This window comes from Balaenoptera physalus (genome assembly GCF_965194825.1).
Source record: "Balaenoptera physalus genome assembly, chromosome: 14".
Taxonomy (NCBI): domain Eukaryota; kingdom Metazoa; phylum Chordata; class Mammalia; order Artiodactyla; family Balaenopteridae; genus Balaenoptera; species Balaenoptera physalus.
The window spans coordinates 10,847,283-10,866,516 of NC_138893.1; the positions used below are offsets into that span (position 1 = coordinate 10,847,283).

Genomic DNA, 19,234 nt, shown 5'->3' on the forward strand with positions numbered 1-19,234 from the left:
TCCTGAGGCTGGAGCGGTGCTCCTTCCGGCCAGACGTGCTGGCACTGCTTTATTGGAGAAGCCACCTTAAGCGCATGGTAAGGACCGCGTACTGAGCACCGACTATATGCTGGGTGCTGTGCCAGGTGCTTTCCGTACGATTACACTCCCTCCAATATCCTGGGCACTTGGTGGGGGCTTTTGTCTCCATTTTACAGATGGGACGATTGTCGCAGAGTATGGGGGTCGTTGAGGCCAGACAAGCGTGAGCAGCAGATCGAGGTCCACCCGGCCCCGGGCTCTTCCCACTCCTTGACCTGCTGCTGGAGAATCCCAGATAAATTCAGGCATCATTGGACGGCCCCCCGCAGGGGCTTATGGTGGGTGGGGTATGGTCACCTCTTCTGAGATCCACCCCCCACCCCACGGGCGGGAGGGCTTGCCTGCCGCCTCCAGAGTCTCAGGCCTAACGAGGGTCCGGAACCCGCCTCACCCGTCCCTTCCCTACGCAGTCTGCTCTGTGCTAGACGCTGAGACCCCCGCCAGGAAGATGCTGCCGTGGGATGACCTCCGGTCGGGGCGGCCGGGGGACGCGGTCGGTGTCCACACACTCAGGCTCGTCCTGAGGATGGGCCCGTCTCCTGCAGGCAGCTGAGAGCTGGAGCTGACTGCCAGCCTGCCAGCCGCTAGCGACTGCCAGAAGCCAGATGTTTTAGAGTGGGATATATCTTTGTCTCACTCTTCATTTTATTCCATGATAAGATGACTTTTCAGTGAATTCATTGGGAACCCTGACTTTGGGAGAGCCAGGTGCCTGGACAGGATCTGGGCTTGGCCCCGGGTGGGTCTGGGACACGGAGAGAAGGGCCAGTACGCCTCACCCAGGGCAGGCAGCTGAACCAAGCTCTGCTTATACGCAGCAAAAGAGCGAGCGCTCAACCCCTCTTCCTTTTAAACCGGTCCCTGGGCCACATGCATTGGAATGCTTCGGTTGCCACATTGCTCTTCCTAGATGGGGTCCCGTGATTTCCCAAGAGCCAGGAGCCCTGCTCACTGCAGCTTTGCTCCGGAGGGTCTGCCCTGCTGCGTGTGGTTGCTTCTGTGTGGGAGGATTGGGGCTGCGTGGTCTCCACCTGCACATTCCACTTGGGAAGGTTCAGGGTGCCTCAGTCGGCCCGCCCTGCTGGCTTCTGGTCAAGGAGGAGCCGTGTGGCCGTGGTGACAACCACAGCCAGTGGGACTGGTTCTCCTGCTGAGCTCCCCCTCTGCTCAGCTGAGCGGAAGTGATGCACCAGTTGCCCAGGGTCACTACCATTACGGCTGCTGTAGGCATTTGGACCAGTGGGCTGATGCCCTGCAGGGGCCCAAGCCGGCACCGTGCGAGGGAGTTGAAGGTGGCTGCGGGTTTTGCCTGCAAGTCATGGATCATTTGGAAGCCTCAGGTACGAGTCCCAGCCGGGCTGCCCGGTGACACAGAGCCTGCCTCACACTCCCCTTCCTGCTGAGAGGCAGGGGCTGCTGTGGGATCAGGACGGAGTGTGGCACCTCGTCCTGCTCTCTGCTTGGAGGGACCTTGGTCTCAGTGTTCTGGGGGCTGGGGGTGGGTGGTGGTTATGAAGGAGTGGAGGATTTTTTTAAAATCTATTTTTTAATGGCAGATGACCAAGCGAAGGTGCTTTCCCATTGAGAGGCTGGGTCAGTGGGGGGTGGGAGGTGCAGTGGAGGCCTTGGGGTGAATTCTCAGAGCTCAGCCACTGTTCCTGGTTATCTGAGTGGTCCGTGTGAGTGAGGGATGGAGGCAGAGAGAGGCAGGGTGACAGCATTAGGGACCCGGGCCCTGGTCTCCATAGCAACTGCTTCTGAGGAGGTGAGCCTGCTGCATCCTGGTTCCCAGTCTTGACCTGGAAACCTAGCTGTGCTTTGGTGACACGTGATAGAGGGTGAGGGGCCCCAAGGGTCTATTCTCCCTCCTTCTCCCTGTGATCATCAAGGTGGGCACCTGGGCTCTGGGTGAGGTGTGTGGGTGATCCGTAGGGATGGTGGGGGAGTCCCAGTCCCAACAGGGGTGAAGCTGGCCACGAGCTCTGGGACCAGGGTGGGAATGAGCTGGGGCCGGGCAGGGTTTGTGGGAACGGCAGGAATTAGGATAGGAATCCTGATAGAAGGGCCAGGCATGGAACATCGGGTGAGGGGATGTGTTCCAGATTTTTTTTAAAAAATTAATTAATTAATTAATTTATTTTTGGCTGTGTTGGGTTTTCTGTGCGAGGGCTTTCTCTAGTTGTGGCGAGCGGGGGCCACTTTTTATCGCGGTGTGCAGACCTTTCACTGTCGCGGCCTCTCTTGTTGTGGAGCACAGGCTCCAGACGCGCAGGCTCAGTAGTTGTGGCTCACAGGCTTAGTTGCTCCGTGGCATGTGGGATCTTCCCATACCAGGGCTCGAACCCATGTCCCCTGCATTGGCAGGCAGATTCTCAACCACTGCGCCACCAGGGAAGCCCCCAGATTTTTATTAACACTAAACCAGTTCCTCTCCTCTTGGGGCTCACAGGTCAGTAAAGCTGAGGGACATTCCCAGAGGGCAAGGCAAAGGGGAGCTTTTGCAGGGGAGCATAGTTGAGCTCGGAGGCATGGGAAAGCTGTCCCACGAGGAAGTGGCCAGATGCCCACTGCTTTTGGTCCTCAGCCCTGGCTGGGGCCACCCGTGTGGACCCATCCTGGAACTCACCCAGGACCTCCTACCTGGACGACATTTCCTACAGGCAGCAGAGGTTAGAGAGGGAGCTCTGACCGGCTCTGAAGACCTTGGTTCTGTGGAACCTTGTATCTCACTCTTGACCTCAGTTTCCTCATCTGTAAAATGGGACTTTGTAATTCGCAGGGTTGTTATGAGGTTTCAACAATGTATATTAGGGACTTCCCTGGTGGTCCAATGGTTAAGACTCTATGCTTGCACCGTAGGGGCACGGGTTCAATCCCTGGTCAGGGAACTAAGATCCCGCAAGCCGCGCGGCCCCCCAAAAAACAAACAAACCAACAAACAAAAAACCAAACAATGTATATGAAAGTACTCCAGATGTTGGAGCACATTGTGGAAATATAAGGGCTGACTTCCCATTCAGCAGGTTAAACTTTACACTGCTTTTTTTTGATCTCCCCATCCAAGGGGGACGTCACCACACCCCAGCCCAGGCCTGTTACCCGCAGATGACAAGACTGAGGTCAGGGAGGTAGCTGTCCTCCCCGAGAGCCCCCAGCAGCAGGCAGAGTGGGGCTGGAGCCCTGGCTTCCTGCCTGTGGTGCACGGGGCATCTCCACCCAGGTGATGATGGGCTTTGAGAGGCCAGAGCGTCCCTTGTCCTGTCAAGGGGCCAGCGTGGGTGGTGGAATCGAATGACAAATCCGGCCTTCGATGTGGGAAACTTCCGGGTCATTGCCCCCCCCCCCCCCCGCCCTTAGCAAGGTTGCGTGTGTCCTCAGATCCAGAGCCTGGGTCTGGGGCGGCTGGGGTGACAGCTCTGCCACCTCCTCGTGGAAATCAGAGGCTTGCTCCCTCAGACAGTGGATCCTCTATAACTGAATAACATGCACCCAGCGTTCCCCACCGGGACCACATAAATCTTCTCATTCTTGCCGTATCACTGGCTCTCGTGACAGCTCAAGATGTTTCTCTGCTTCTGAGTATCCCTTTTGTTAAAAGACTTTGGAGCCCTACAGACGTGTTAACCGGCGGCCCCGCTGGCACCCCCGGCCTCTCCGTTTCCCCAGCTCAGCTTCTGCCTCTTCGCTGCTCCCACAAGTCTTTCCACATCATTCATTTTGACATTTAAAAGTTTCCAAGCTTGTTCTGAAATGGCACAAACACTGCCTTTGTTATTTGCCGGGCTCTGGAATGCTGAGAATCCCAGGACTGGGGGAAGGGCGGGCCTGCCTGCCAGGTCAGGACGCAGGGGGCCCGGAGCCTTTGCTGGGAGGTGGGCTTCGGGGTCCAAGAATGTGGGGCAGGGTCGTGGCTGCTCCCGCCTTCTGCAGGGTCCCACCGGCCGGATGCTGCTTGCCTTTCAGGTTTCTTTCCTTCTCACCATGCCAGGCCCTCGTTTTTTGCTTCCGGAGGATCCCAGAATCACTCCCAGTGTTCCATTTCTTCAGGAAAGTCACTCCTGTTTACTGAGTGGCATGATATCCTCACCTTCTGCCTGGTTCCTGCTCATAACAGGCCCTCCAGTTTTCAGGAGAGGATGTCAGAGGAAACAAACCCAGGCATGTTTGGGTTTCCAGTCATGCAGGTGTTTTCTGATGGTTCTTAAGCAGGTCTGAATGCGAGGGCCATGTTTATAAGACTTCATGTCCAGTTTGCTTTGGCCAGAGGGGCTCATTTCCCAAGCACATGGCCTCTTACACCGATCGGCTAGTTTGTGGACGTGCGGGGGATCCCAGGGTGCACGAGGGGGTGGGCGAGCCTGGGCTCCGATGGGATCTGGAATCTGGAAGGCCATGTGCAAGCCGGCCTGCTGCCTTCCCGGGTCTATGTGCGAGCAGCACACGATGCTTCTTATAGAAGGGGCACCCCTTGGAGTTTCCAAGACTATGAACGAAAGGCAAGCACTGCTGTACCTCTCATCTTCATGTGGAACAAATAGTGCTTTCCAGTTCTGCTTTAAACGGCGCAGAAATCAGCAAGACACACTTCTGGCTTTTACTAGTTGTTCCCGGGCTTTTGGGTCCCTGGGCTAGAAAAAATGATGACAACATGGAAGGCATAGGTAACCAAGTTTTATTTTTGACTGCTGAACGCATGAAACAAAACAAGACAGAACTACATACACGATCACAATCAGTCTCACTTCCTAAAGCACACTTTATGCCTAAAAAGTAGTGGGAAGGGAATACAATCAGAGTGGAAGACAGCTCTTGCCAAGAAAGGACAAATTTCACACTGACATTTTCATGTGGACCAATGAAAACTCTGCCGAAGCTGGGTGTCAGTGGACCAGCATTTCTGAATCGGAGCTCCTCAAACTTTAAATGCATGCACCAATCTCTGGGCCCTTGTTAAAATGCAGATTCTTATTCATTTAAGTCAGGATGGGGCTTGGGAGTCTTCTTTTGATAAGTTCCCAGGTGAGGCCAAGCTCCCAGTTCCAGGTTTTGAGTAGCAAGATTCTGCCCTGTACTGTGCCCCAAATTATCTTGAGGTTCTGTCATGCCTGCAAAGGACAAAATCAGGGAAAATGGTTATTTTGTGTCACGTAACTAAAAACATCACTTAACTAGATTCTCTGCTATTGCGTGGCCTTGGCCATGGCTGTCAGAGACCACCGACCGCTGTCCTGCCAGGGGTTCAGTGCAGTGATGGGCGAGGACCTTTGTAGCCCTCACCCCTGTGAGAATAACGGCTACTGGACTGTGCTCATCGTCCAGGCCCAGCACCAGCGCCACCACAAGTGACCGGGGGTTTCAAGCCTGGCTTCCTGGGCTCCGCTGATCCCACCAGCCACCTGCCCCTCGCCGCCCCCCAACCCACAGTGAGACATGCATTTGACATTGTCACCCTGCACATCCGTTTATATGGCTGAAGTCAGGTTTTACGTAACAATACTTAGCCTTGTTGCATGTGACACACTCTAATTTAAAAGAAAAAATCTAATCGGTAATATGTGGAATCTATAAAAAGGATACAAATGAACTTATTTACAAAAACATAGAAAACAAACTTATGGTTACCAAAGGGGAGGCGGGAGAGGGATAAATTAGGAATTGGAATTAACATATACACACTATATAAAATAGATAACCAACAAGGACCTACTGTATAGCACAGGGAACCATACTCAGTATCTTGTAATAACCTATAATGGAAAAGAATCTAAAAAAAGAATGGATATATGTATATATATAACTGAGTCATTTTGCTATACACCTGAAACTAATACAACATTGTAAATCAACTGTATTTCTAATTAATTTATTTATTTATTTTTGGCTGTGTTGGGCCTTCGTTGCTGTGCGCGGGCTTTCTCTAGGTGCGGCGAGCGGGGGCTACTCTTCGTTGCGGTGCGCGGGCTTCTCGTTGCGGTGACTTCTCTTGTTACGGAGCACAGGCTCTAGGCGCACGGGCTTCAGTAGTTGTGGCACGTGGGCTCAGTAACTGTGGCTCACGGGCTTAGTTGCTCCACGGCATGTAGGATCTTCCCTGACCAGGGCTCGAACCCGTGTCCCCTGCATTGGCAGGCGGATTCTTAACCACTGCACCACCAGGGAAGTCCAAATCAACTGTATTTCAATAAAAATTTTTTAAATATCTAAAATGCTGGTTCTGATCCACTAAATTGATTTCAGGGTCCACCATTACGTCGTGACCCAGGGTTTGACAAATACATGGGCGCCTTGAAAGCCTTTTCTCAAATTGACAATATGTGACTCTTTGATCTGTTGTGGAGTAAGGCACAGGTCTTCTCTAATGTAAGAAAACCTAATTTAGGAAATACCCACTTGAAATTATGATTTCTTCAAATTCTACCCTGTAAGCTCTTTTAAAAAATTTGTTTCTTATTCCTTTTTTTAATTTAATTTTTATTTTATATTAGAGTATAGTTGATTTACAGTGTTGTGTTAGTTTCAGGTGTACAGCAAAGTGATTCAGTTATACATATACACATATCCATTCTTTTTCAGATCCTCTTCCCATACAGGTTATTGCAGAGTATCGAGTAGAGCTCCCTGTGCTCTACAGCAGGTCCTTGTGATTGTCTATGTCATGTATAGTAGTGTGTGTATGTTAATCCCAACCTCCTAATTTATCACCCACTCCCCCACTGCTGCATTCCCCCTTTGGTAACCATAAATTTGTTTTCAAAGTCTCCCAGTCTGTTTCTGTTTTGTAAATAAGTTCATTTGTATCATTTTTTTTAAAGATTCCCCATATAAGTGGTATCATATGATATTTGTCTTTCTCTGTCTGACTTACTTTGCTTAATATGATAATCTCTAGGTCCATCCATGTTACTGCAAATGGCGTTATTTCATTCCTACCCTGTAAGCTCTTAGTGAAGGGATTTTTGTCATCTATTTCTTTGGTAGATCTCAGAGCATCTAAGAAAATAGATGAATGAAAGAACTAGCATATTTACAGATACTTAAGTCCTCGGATGGAAGATTTCAGGACTAATAGATTTTAAAAAGTGTTATCGGTAGGTGTGGTCCGAGGAGATATGAACAACAAAATGTTTTTGAAATTAAAATGTATAGCAACGGAACAATATGATCGATTTATAAAGGACTTTTGAATATATCAATAATAGAGGTAATGATAATGTTGATACTTACTGAGTCATTATATGCCTGCTCTGGTAAACATTTTTGTTCATAAGATTACATAGTCTATTTAGAAACTGCCCTTAAAAAAAAAAACAAACAGAATGTGGCTCTGGGGAGATGAGGTTTATCGCACTGGGCTGGGTGATCTTGCTGTTTCCTAGGGACGGGAAGAAGCTTTCAGAGGGTCTTGTCTAGAGATTTGGAAGCTTTTAACCGGGGAAGTTTATGCAGGGGAACGTAGGGCGGGGCACTGTAGGGAGTGGAAAGCTGGGGCTGCTGTCAGGCCTCCTCCATCCCATGATCCCAGACGGCCACCCCCAGTGGCCACTTCAGCTGTAACGGAGACTGACTTGGACCCAGTCTGACCCAGTTTCACATTCTGGGGAGGGGAATCAGGTTGGCTCACCAGGAGCAGGTGTCCGTCTCTGTGCAGTCAATCATCATCCGGGTCTGCAGTCATGAAGTACAGAGTGTTAGGCCCTCAGCTCTGCTGGTGGGGTGGGCCATCCTGAGAGTCGTGGTCTGGGCAGGTGCCTCAAAAGTGGCTATGACGGGGACTTCCCTGGCGGGCCAGTGGCTAAGACTCCGTGCTGCCAGTGCAGGGGGCGCACGTTCGATCCCTGGTCAGGGAACTAAGATCCCACAGGCTGTGTGGCGTGGCTAAAAGATAAAAAAAAAGAAAAAAAATCGTCATGACACTGTGGAACCCTTTGTTCACGTAAGGTCTTACCTAACAGCCAACTATGAAAGATGGATAAAGGCTGAGTTGCTCTGGTAAAGGAGATGGTGGCCAAAGTCCCACCAAACTGGCATCCCTCCCCTGGGGCTGAGGAGTGGAGTTTTGAGAACTGTGGCTCTAGCTCTGTCCCCTGTTTTTACAGAAACGTGAGGCTAGAGCATGAGGTTACCTCCTCAGAGGTACACAGCAGCCTAGTGGTAGGGCTTGACCAGCATCCGGCGCCTGGACTCCTGGGGGAATGTGCTCCCTGAGCCTGGCTCCCTCCGCTCCTCGGTTCCGGTACCAAATACACAACTGCCGGCAAAGTCTCCTGTTTCAGTAAAATGTCTCTCTTTAGAAAGAAAACCACTTGTGGAGTTCCAAGGGGAATTGATTTTGATTTGCAGAGTTAAAAAAAAGAATGCAACTACAGTTAAGTGAAATGCCAGAAGACTTGTGTCCCTGGCCGGAAGTTTAGCTTGAGGGATGCTGGCCAGGCTTCGCCAGGTGCGCTAGCCTTGCCTAGTCTCGCCCAGCACCCTTCGGCCCTCAGCTCTCCTTTGAACATAGACAAGGGTCTGATGGCCCAGACAGGCTTGCTCTGGTCACTGACCGCTTCTCTGGTTGGACATGTACTTCTGTGCCTCTCGTGGGACCATGACTTTTGTCCTGATGCCTCCCAGTGATGCAAGTGTGTGTGGGCAGAGGCTAAATGAAACAGGAACCTGGTGAACTTGGTCGCCGTATCCATTGGGGTGATTAAGGGTACACTTGGGTGGCTATCTCCCCCACCTCCTTGCAGGCCGATCTAGGGAAAGGTGTTTGGCTACGCGGCTGAGAGGCGAGAGGCTGGCCCCTGGCAATCAGCAGGGTGCCCTTTGCAGAGCCCCATTGCTCCTCTCTCCACGGGGTCAGCACGGGCTGCCCGGAGGCACTGCCCTGCACCTGCTCACACAAGCCACTTGATGGCACTGTTAGAACTGGAGAAAAGAGGCTGCTTCCCCTGAAACCGTTTTCCCTCATTCTAATCCTCTCCAAACTGTCATTTCCACCCACCTCCTTCCAAACAGAACAGAAGAAAATCATTTCATAGCCTGTTCCCTCTGCTGTGCACCGCCCCCCCTGCACCCCATCCATCCCTGACTGCCTGCAAAGATGAGTAGCCCCTCTGCCCTCTTTCCCGCCCTCAGGGTCCCATCCTTCCATCCTCTTTTCGGATCTTTGTCATTCTGTGTGTTGTGGAGGCCTCTAGGGTCCCAGGCAGTCTACGGAAGGAGAAAGGGCCATGAAAAACTTACAAGGACCTGGGGAACTAAAAGAGAAAGCAGAAGTGCCTGCAGTCCTTCTGGCCGCATGACCTGTGTTCTAGGAGAAAGAAGAAACTCGTGCTGCGTGCACAGAGGCTTCATGGAGAGGGGTTACTGGGAGAAGGTGCTGGGGAGGGAGAGAGGGAGAGGGGAGGAATGTGTGGAGCGCAGGCAACGGGCTCTGGGCGGGCGGAATCTTGGCATCAGGTTGCGCCGCTTAAAGGCTTTCTGTTCTTGGCTTCCCAGCTGCTGCTGTGTCAGAATCCCCCTCCACCATGTGGTCCTGAGCGACCCTCGCCTTCACCCACTGGTTTTGGCCTCTGGTTCCCAGTTCTTGCTGCCACTTCCTCTTCCTGGGAGATGTGAGCGGGGAGCAGACCAGGAGCTGGAGACGAGACAGCATAGCTGTCACCGGCCCTGGCACCCTGACCTCAGGTCTCCTAGGCTGCCCAACACCACCCCAGCCCGCCTTCCTCCAGAGGAAGGAGAAAAACGGCATTGCTTGGCAGAAATTTGCCGTGAGAAAAGCATTTTCCCCTAACAATGACCAGGAAATACTGTCTCGACTGATATTTTGGAGGTAACGCTGCCCTTTTGGCGGAGTCATTTGGAGGCTTATTCAACCACGCAAACACCCATGACACATGGTTCCCAAACTCTGGGCCCACATGGCACAGGCCATGGAGGCGTGCTGGCCACACCCCTCCCCTTGCCCAACCCTGACCTTGAGCAGGGACTCGGGCCAGCGCGCCCAGTCTGCCTGCAGGTGGGAGGTCTCTCTGCTGACTCAGGCCCAGACTGGGGCAGGTGCCTGCCTTCAAGCCCATGAGTAATACCCTGCTTGCCATCTTCAAAGGGCCTTCCCAGGATTAACCAATTAGTCACCTCCAGGAAAGCCACAGAGTAAGGTATTATCATCCTCATTAAGGCCGGGGTGGCGGAGGGAGGCAAGTGGACGCCCCGCCCCCGGGCCAGTGAGAGTCTGGATTTGGGTGCAGGCGGGCAGTGGCTCAGGGTGTCCCAGGGTGATGTCCCTCCACGGTGCAGGGGAGGCTGGAGCTTCTCACGGGGCAGCTTCACCCACGCAGGGGCGAGGGGAGGGGTTGGTGTCTCAGGCCAACGTGAGTAGATGCGACAGTTTGACACGGGCTCAGCCACGCGGCTCCACCGTCTGCTCTGAGCGATTCAGAAAGTGCTGCTGATGGGCCCCCACCCCTGAGCCATCCAGATATTTGTGAAATGTGCCTCCGAACGCTTTCCTTTTTGTGTCTGCGTGGGGATTTCGAATGACTAAAAATGATAAAGCACGGGTCACTAAAGCACCTTGCAAATCAAAAGTGGGATGTGAACGCCTAGAACAGCAGGGGCCCCATGTCCCTCCAGGTCACGCCACCCCGTGGGTTTGTCCTCTTTCAGGTGCACGACGCAGAAGGTGAGTTTTAGGCGGTAAGTCTGTGTCCTGGTGACAGACTGAGGACCTGAGCACCTTCTGGAAGCCAGACAGCAGAGCAATCCTTTCGGTCAACCCTGTCTGCAGCTGCTTTTTATAAACTTGGCATAAATATGTGCTTGGGAAAGCCAGGGCAGCGTATCTGGAAAATATTTTCTACCATTTGAAAACACACACACACACACACACACACACACACACACACACACACTTGGAAAGGAAAAAAAAAAACAACAGAAATTGTGCATAATACAGAGTGGCTTCACTTGTGGTTTTTTCCATTACTTCCTCAGTTCATTTTTCTGCTGCCAATTTTAGAAGGCCATAAGTCATAGTTGTTGTTAAACTTCGTCAGTTAAAATGTAACTCTAAGAACAAGTCATATGATACATTGGAGCCAAATGGCCTTTTGGAGAGCATGGTGGTGGGATGCAGCCCACACGAGCCCGTCCTGGCGTCTCGGGTCGTCTCTGCCGTGTTATGCTTCGTCACGCCCACAAGGCAGCAGAGTAACTTCTGCCTTGGCTCCAAAGGGCCACCTATAAGAGAGAAGGAGGCTTTTCAACGCTTACTTTGTGTGACCTGGGCACAGAATGTGGTCATATTGAAGGGTGATTCGTTACCAGTTCCTCACTTTTCTTTCCCCTAGAAATGGCTGGATCCATTTTCTCATAAACTTCAACCCAGCAGACTCAGAAAGTTAGAGGCAAAGGAGAGGAATTGGCCATTGGAGGCTGGGACTGCCCAGTGCCCCCTCCCATCTCCTTGGAGGAGCTGCAGACCCCGGGGTGGTGATAGTCCGGTGGGTGCCTCTGTGCCACACAGAGGTGGGTTGCGCTGCGGTTTTCCCACCTGGCGTCACCGCTGGGCTGGGAGCCCCGTGTTTCCCTAGAAGTCCTGGTTTGAAGGCAAAGCCAGGGATGCAAACAGCACTTACAGATGCTTGTGTGTAGAACCAGGATAAAAGACACAGCAGCGGATCAGCCTTCAGAGGCCCCTTGCCTCACGCGGTCCCCAGTTTTTGCATGTCCTCCTGCCCCTTTTCCTTTCCCTCAGTCAGTCTCACCGTCACTGAATCCGCCTTGGGGTCTCGGAGGAGAGCAGGAGGAGCCGGGCTGCAGAGCGGGGAGGCTTTCTCAGTGGCCAGGCCCCGAAACTTTGAGCCTGTGGGTCATCTTTGTGGGGCTCAGCCGGAACTGGGACCATTGCGCTGAAAACCAGATTATTGCTTTCATCCATGAGCCCATCAGGAGCTTTACGGGCAGGACTGACGGGTCTGATTCCAGGCTCTGCCCCTGAATTGCCAAGACGCCTTTAGGATAAAGCGTAGCTCTCCCGGGTCCTGAGTGTCCATCCGTCCCAAGGGTGTTGGCCCCCATCTGCTGCCCGGGGGTCCATGCCCTGCCCACGCTGCACAGAACCTTGACAGGAAGGGCAGAGCTGCCCCAGGCCCGGCAGCCGGGCCCCCTGGCCGTGGAGGCTCAGTGTGGGCTGGCTGGTGCCGCTGGTTTCAAAATGAACCCAGCTGTGTCACAGCTGGCGCGCTCGGAGTTGCCATGCGTCTCTCCTGGGCCTTCTCTCCTCCTTTCAGGCGGGAATTTTTGGTTCATTCATTCATTCCTTCACTCATCCGACAAATACACACGGCAGGGCTGCTGTGCTCGCGGCTCTGTGCTGGTCCCACACACGCCGGTGAGAAGGCGCGTCCTTGTCCTCGTGGAGTTTTTATCCTAGTGGGGCAGATAGACAGACAGACAGACACAGGCCAGCTCGCCCCACAGTGCCATTTGCGCATGGTGCCAGCTACAGCCCTGAAGGAAAGGGACAGAGGGCTAAGAGAGCCACCCGGGAAAGATGGCTTAGTCTGGGGCAGAGGGTGGGATGCCCTCGGATCCGCTGCGTACCCGCCAGAGCCTCCCCTGTGGAACGGGCACAGTGCCACTGCTCGTGGGGTAAAATAGCATGTGTGAAAAGCACTCCGACACGCGCTGGCTGCTCCTGTAACTCCCTCCTGGGTCCCTAAGTTATCAGTCACCGGATCCATTTTCTGCCTCCTCCTTCAGATAAACTGAGTTAATCATCCAACCTGGCCTGGACAAACAGGCAGACCCATTCCAAGAGCAGCTTGCCTTCATGACATTTCTGGGGACCTGCCCCCCCAGGTCCTTCTACACACCCTGTCGCTGAATCTGGTTTCCCCGCTGACGGCCCGTAAAGAGCATGGGTGGGGACCAAGTTCCGCTCTGCACCCCAGGTGTACTGCCGCCCAGAGCCCGCCTTGCCCTCTGGTCCCGGCTTCTCAATGCTCTGTCTATGGAGAAATATTTAAAAGACTCAGGAAATGAACTTACATTTTTTTTTTTTTGTCCTCCCCCTCCTTTTCCAAAACAGTGCAGCCTTCCTGGAAGAAAGCAAACAAAACAATGTGACTATTTTAAAAATTGTTGGAAACCCCGTTCTGAACGCTATGGCTTTGAATGGCTCCCCTGGGCAGATGTGTCGCCTTGGGTTCCCTTTGCTCCTCACCCCACGGTGTGTATGTGGCGAGAAGGTAGGGCAGCCGAGCGCCTTAAAGGAGGAGGAGCTGATGGGGCCCGAGGAACACCCCTGCCCCGAACGACCATGTGTGCCTCACACACACAGACGCGGAGGGGAGCGCACACGTGTGTGTGGCCTGCGTGCGCTGGCCGGACGGCCCAGTGGTCTGACCGCCTCCACAGTGTGGACGGCTTCTGCCAGGCATGGGGGTGACTATCTTGGGTTTCTAGGTGTTCACGGTGTTGTTAGAAATAACATCGTGGGCTGTGTGGGCATTGAAGTTGAAGTCTTTTCATTTCGGCCATCTGGGCAGAATGCTTTTCCTTTGATGAGGAAAAAAGTCTTTCCTGTGTTTCAGCTGGCACGCTGCCTCCCAGTTGAGGTGACGGCAGACGCCGCACGGCCCTGTCTTTGCAGGAGGAGGAGGCTCTGCCAGGCTGTCAGGCTCTCCGGCGGAGAGAAGGCCTTTCAGCTGCTCAGGTGCCCACTTGAGGGGCCCCAGGGCCAGCCACCTCGCCGTGGTCAGCGGTGTAGCTGGCTCAGCTCAGGTTTCCCGTTGTCAGGCGGTGACAGCCATGTGTTACAGACACCCTTGGGAGACATGGCTCTGCTTTCATAACACCGAAGGATTTTTTTTCTGACTCATCTTCAGAAGATCCCCCTCCCCGCCGCCCCCCTCATTTGAAAATAAATATAATTAGTAACAGGCAGACATACTGTATATAGCCAGCCCTTCCTATCCGGGAGAGTTATAATTAAATGTACATGCTGTCTGTTGTTCACCGTCTGCTAAATGCCTTGCCACCCGCTTTAGGGAAGCAGCAGCCCCTGGGTGGAGGCTGCAGGGAGAGAGATCTGGGGGCGCTGAGTCCAACGTCCAGTCGGATGTGAAGGCCGGACTGTTGGCTGAACAGCAGGTGTGTTCCTTGTCCCCTCGTACTGCCCACCCCTTGGCCTTTCTCCATCATCAACCTCAAGCTGCTCTGGGAAATGCCTGATCAGTGCTGGGGGCCGTCCCCTCCGGGGGCGGGGGACAGAGAGATGGTTGCCAAGTATGGTTGTCATGGCAACGTGGTGGCCGCTGCATCTGCAGCCGATGAGGGGCACCTGAGTGCCTGCAGGTTGAGATCTGTCCTCCCCAGGCCAGGGGCCAAGACCGAGTTCCTCTGTTCCCGGCTCCTGGCCCGAGAGGCTGGCACCGAGGCCTCAGCCCCACCCCACGTGGCCAGAGCTCGGGCAGGTTATCCCCAGGTAACCCTTGGCTCTCCTTCCTGACAACAGGGCAGGCTGGGCACTCGGTGGCCAATGTCCAGGCCCACGGAGAGCTCATATTCTGCTGAAATCAGTGGGTCAGGCGGCCCCAGGAATGCACATGCACCTCGTGGGCTTATTCTGGGACCACAGTGTGGCCAGTAGGCTTGGTGACACAGGCCTGGTGACACAGGAGAGGCTGCGCACCTCCCTCCCTCCACCGCAAGGCGGTGACCGGATGAGTTGGCAGCGGCCCTCCCGGGCCTGGACCGAATACAGCAACGTCATCTGAACCACAGGCACCTTTACCCAAGTTGCTCAGAGTGTTTTCCAAGCAAACAGTAGTTTCACAACACCGTGAGAAGTAGGTGGGGTGACAGAGCATTCTTTGTCCCTGTCTTGTAGATGGGGAAATGGCGAGGCTTGCCTGGCCGGGTGGTGAGGCCAAGAAGGGGAGAAGGGTGCTATCCTCCCTAGGGCTCTGGGGCGTGGGCGGCCTGGAGGGAGGGGGCCGCCCCTCAGAGGAGGAGGCCAGGGGTGGAGGAGCCTCAGGGCTTCTCCTCAGCACTGACGGGCCTTGGCGGCCACACCGGGAACCCGGTCGCAGCCCTGTGGTCTGAGGTGTTGACACTGGCCGTTGGTGACCCCAGGAAGTGTCAGTGTGCTGTACCAAGCCCAGTCTGCTCGAAGTTACTGGGCTCTCAGAGGTGGTGATTAAGTACTTTTTGAGCAGCCTGTGCTGGCTCAGGAATGGCTCCAGGTGCCAGGGATACGGTGGTGAATGAGGCAGACATGGCCCCTGGCTTATGGGGCTCACAGGAGACAGCTAATCAACACATCAGATGAAAAGGAAAATAAAAATGCATGACGTAACAGAGATGGGCTGGAGGGGAGGCTGGGAGGGGAGGACCGACTTTAGATAGGGGAGCAGAGCAGTCTACATGAGCTAATCCCAAATGATGGGGAAGAGCCAGACCTGGGACGAGCATTCCAGAGGGAGGGGGCAGCCGGGCAGAGGCCCCGACAGGGAAATGAGGGTGGCCCGTTCAAAGGTTAGGGAGAAAGACACTGCAAGAGGCGATGCTGGGAGTAAGCAGGCCGTTGACCAGGGGACCGGGCAAGGGGAAGGAGTACGTGAGCCCGGATTTCTTGGAGAGGCAGTGCTGACGTACGATTCTGATGGACAGGGCATGGGGCATGAAGGAGGGAGGAATTAAGGATGACTTCTGGGTGTTTGCTGGAGCTGGAGCGTGGAGCCGTGCATTGAGATGGGGAGGACTTAGGAAGAGCACACGGAGAGGGGAAACGAAGAGGATGGTCTTGGACGTGGGGCGTTTGAGATGCCACCTTCTAGCTGGCTGCAGGTGGGGCTTGGGTATTGGCGTTTCTAAACTCTCCCTCTGAGATCATGGAGAAGAAAGATGGACGGTTCTTCTGCAGCTGGTTTTGAATTTACTGGAGCCTTCCAGTGCCCACGCCCCACATATATATATATTTTTTTGGGGGGGGCCCACACTGCACGTGGCATGCGGGATCTTAGTTCCCCGACCAGGGATCGAACCCGGGCCCCCTGCAGTGGAAGCATGGAGTCTTAACCACTGGACCGCCAGGGAAGTCCCTCACACCCCGTATTTTTCAAGGAGGATCAGATTCCTACTTTCTGAGCTGGGGGAGGCCTCTCCTACTGCTGGGGAAGGAGACCAGCCAAGACGGGTGTGTGTGATGTGGTGAACAGCCTTCTGCAGACCCAGCCTGCTTGTCCCTTCCTGTCTAGCCCACCTCTGTTCACGGCCATATCCTTGGTCATTTGTCCTTGGGCATCATAATTAGGCTGATGTTATTACCTGTGGGTGAGGAAGGACCCGAGTCTTGCCTCTCTTTTGGTTGATAAGATGGAATGGTGAAAGGCTAGCAATTTCTTCTAAGAAGAGGCATTTGAAGAGCACGGACCCATGTGAGCAGCAAGGGTCATTGACCAGGAGGGCAGGATTCGTTGTGCAACTTCAAAGCATGTAGCTTCGAAGAACGTGTTCATTCGTCTCTCATAGTATAAATTGTAAGCTACAAAAAGACTTGTTTCAGAGAAAACAGCCTAAGGCCCTGTTGGGCCCCACGACTGTATCTCATGGCAGGGTCAACTCATAGCCAGTAGTGCCATGGAAGTTCCAATTCTGGGTCTGCAAGGAATTATTTTGGAGCAAAGAATATATTATGATGTTTACATCTATGGGGATCTCCTGGCATCTTATCATAATGCTCTACAGTGTGGCATGGAGTTTATATTTTGGATTTTACCCCGGAAATTTACTTGCTGATATACTAAAAACATTGAAGTGGATTCAGGGATATCAGTTCTCATATCCCAAGAGCTCCTTACGTAAAAGACTCAAAAGTTCACCCATTAGGATCAATTTTTCAACCGGACAGAAGGACTGCCACTGGTGTGGTGCTTTCAAACTAACAAAGTGCTTTCACGGCCATTTTCTCACTCGATTCTCCCCACAACTCACATGCGGATACAGATGCAGCAGCTCAGAGAGGTTGAGTTATTCGTCTAAAGTCACACAGCAAAGGGAGAGCTGGGAATCAGCCCCAGTCCTCTGGCATCTACCTCCCCAAGGCCCTGCCATTGCACCTTTTGTGGCAGCGGGCCAGGGCGGTTCTGGCACCTGAACCGATCGTGTGACAGTGAGTTTGGTAAGCCCAGACTGGGAGGTGTTTGAAATTCCCTGAGCTGGCCCTGGGAACTAGTTCTTCCTTCCAGAGGGCTGTGTTGCAACGTGACCAAGAAGGTTGAGACTGAAGGCCATTATTTCACCCACGTGAGTCAAGGTCACTCATCACCACAGGAAGCACGTGGACCTGCGATGTTCAGGAGGGAGACGCCCTGCTCCTGAGCGAAGGCATGGTGTGGCCTGGCACCTTTCCATGTGGCAGGGAGAAGGGGAGCTTCCAGAAGGGAGTGTGTGCAAGGCAGCCAGGCCCAGGAGCCCAGAGCCCCGAGCCCCGAGGACCCTGGCCGTACCTGAACCAGCCCCTCTTCCGGGAAGGGGACCGGATACTAAGTGGGGTTCACACCCAAGAGCTGGGGCAGGGGTGCCAGTTACAGGAGCTGGCTGACTGCCACCGTTGGCTGAGGTCTTTTGGATCCTGTGATGGATGTGACTGGAGGGTCCCCTGGGGAAATCGGACCAACTGTGAGCTACCGGAGTGTCCTTGCAGGGATGACCTCTCTTCCCCGTTGAGCAGGCCGTGCTCGCTTTCCTTTTGTGAGGGCGTCCACAGCGTGCCACCTATGCTGGCGTCCATGAAAGCCCTGTGCCTCAGGGGTCGGGGGGTGGGGACAGAGGCCCGTACACTGTGGCAAATGTTCCGGGCAGTGGGCGTCTGTATCTTTTTTTGGCCAAGGGATCTTAGCTCCCCGACCAGGAATCGAACCCACACCCCCTGCCGTGGAAGCTCAGAGTCCAAACCACTGGACCGCCAGGGAAGTCGCGGGCGCCTGTATTTGATGAGCTGGGACAGTGCCGGGGCCTTCTGCCTCACGCCTGTGACCTGGCCCTCCGTCATGGCTTCCTTTGGGGCTCTCCTGCTCAGGGACCAGAGCTGAAACATCCTTGCAGGTCATCACTCAGGCCTCGGCTTGGTGTCCCTTCTTCAGAGAGGCTTCCCTGATATGAACACCCCATGCCCCCAACGATCTCGATGCTCTCCATGGCACTTACCACCACCAGAACCTGGTTTCTTTGTTTGCTTCTGACATCTCTTCTCACCAAAAGGTGAGCTCCATCAGGGATGGGACTGTGCCTGGTTTACCTCCCATCACATCCCCTACACCTGGCAAAGCCTGGCACTGGGAACGTACGGTACCTATCCCCCCGAATGAATGAATGAATGAATGCAACCAGGTCGCTGACACGGAGGTAGGTGGGCGGGGGCGGGGTGGGTTCATACGATCAGGTGCCCAGCAAGCGCCCTCGAGGATGCTCTGGGCACCAGCACTGGGCAACCTGTGCGCTCCTAGACCCCTGCAAGGCTGCTCCTGGGGCTGAGCTGGAGGTGCCTCCCAAGGGCACGGCCACTCCCTGATGGATGAGTGGATTGTGCAGAGGAGTAAACAGGGACTGGCCAGAGGTCAGGGGTCATTCAGCCTCAGAAACTGCATGTGTCAAAGAATCAAGGCGCCCAGGAATGTTATTTTCGTTGATGTAAACCTGCCGCAATGGACCACACCTGCTTCTCAGCCGAGGGACGTGGGAAGGAGCAAGACACGGTGCTGGAGGAGTAGGTCATAGTAGGAGCATGCCCTTCCTCTGACTCAGAGCGGGTGCCCTGCTATTGCCTCAGGACTTTGGGGACATCGGTCCAGGGCTCCTTGCCCTTCCTCGTCGGCACTCGGCAAATCACATGTTCCGACAAGTACCCGCTTTGGGGATGGGACAGCCTCTCTTTTGCCCAAAACTTTCCTTTGAACTCAAGATGTACAAAAAAACCTTTCCAAGAGGAAAATAATGCGATCAGAACTGAGGAGACTATCTCATTTGGACACCCAAGTCCTCATCTCTGCCCGGAGGGTTTCTGTCATCTGCTTCTCTGGTGCCTGCATCACACCCAGCCTTTGGGCTCCCAGCCTGGCGCTCCCGGCCTGGCTCCCAGCATCCAGGGTCTGCTCCT

The 19,234-nt window shown here is 53.9% G+C and overlaps 1 long non-coding RNA gene across 1 annotated transcript; it reads right to left on the reverse strand.

Moving 5' to 3' along the window:
- Positions 1-2,196: 2,196 nt before the first annotated feature.
- Positions 2,197-19,162, reverse strand: LOC309642780. The gene is made up of 2 exons (XR_014253376.1): positions 7,703-19,162; positions 2,197-5,186 (listed from the first exon to the last, which is right to left on the reverse strand). It is a non-coding gene; the product is annotated as an uncharacterized lncRNA (long non-coding RNA).
- Between the last annotated feature and the right edge of the window lie 72 nt (positions 19,163-19,234).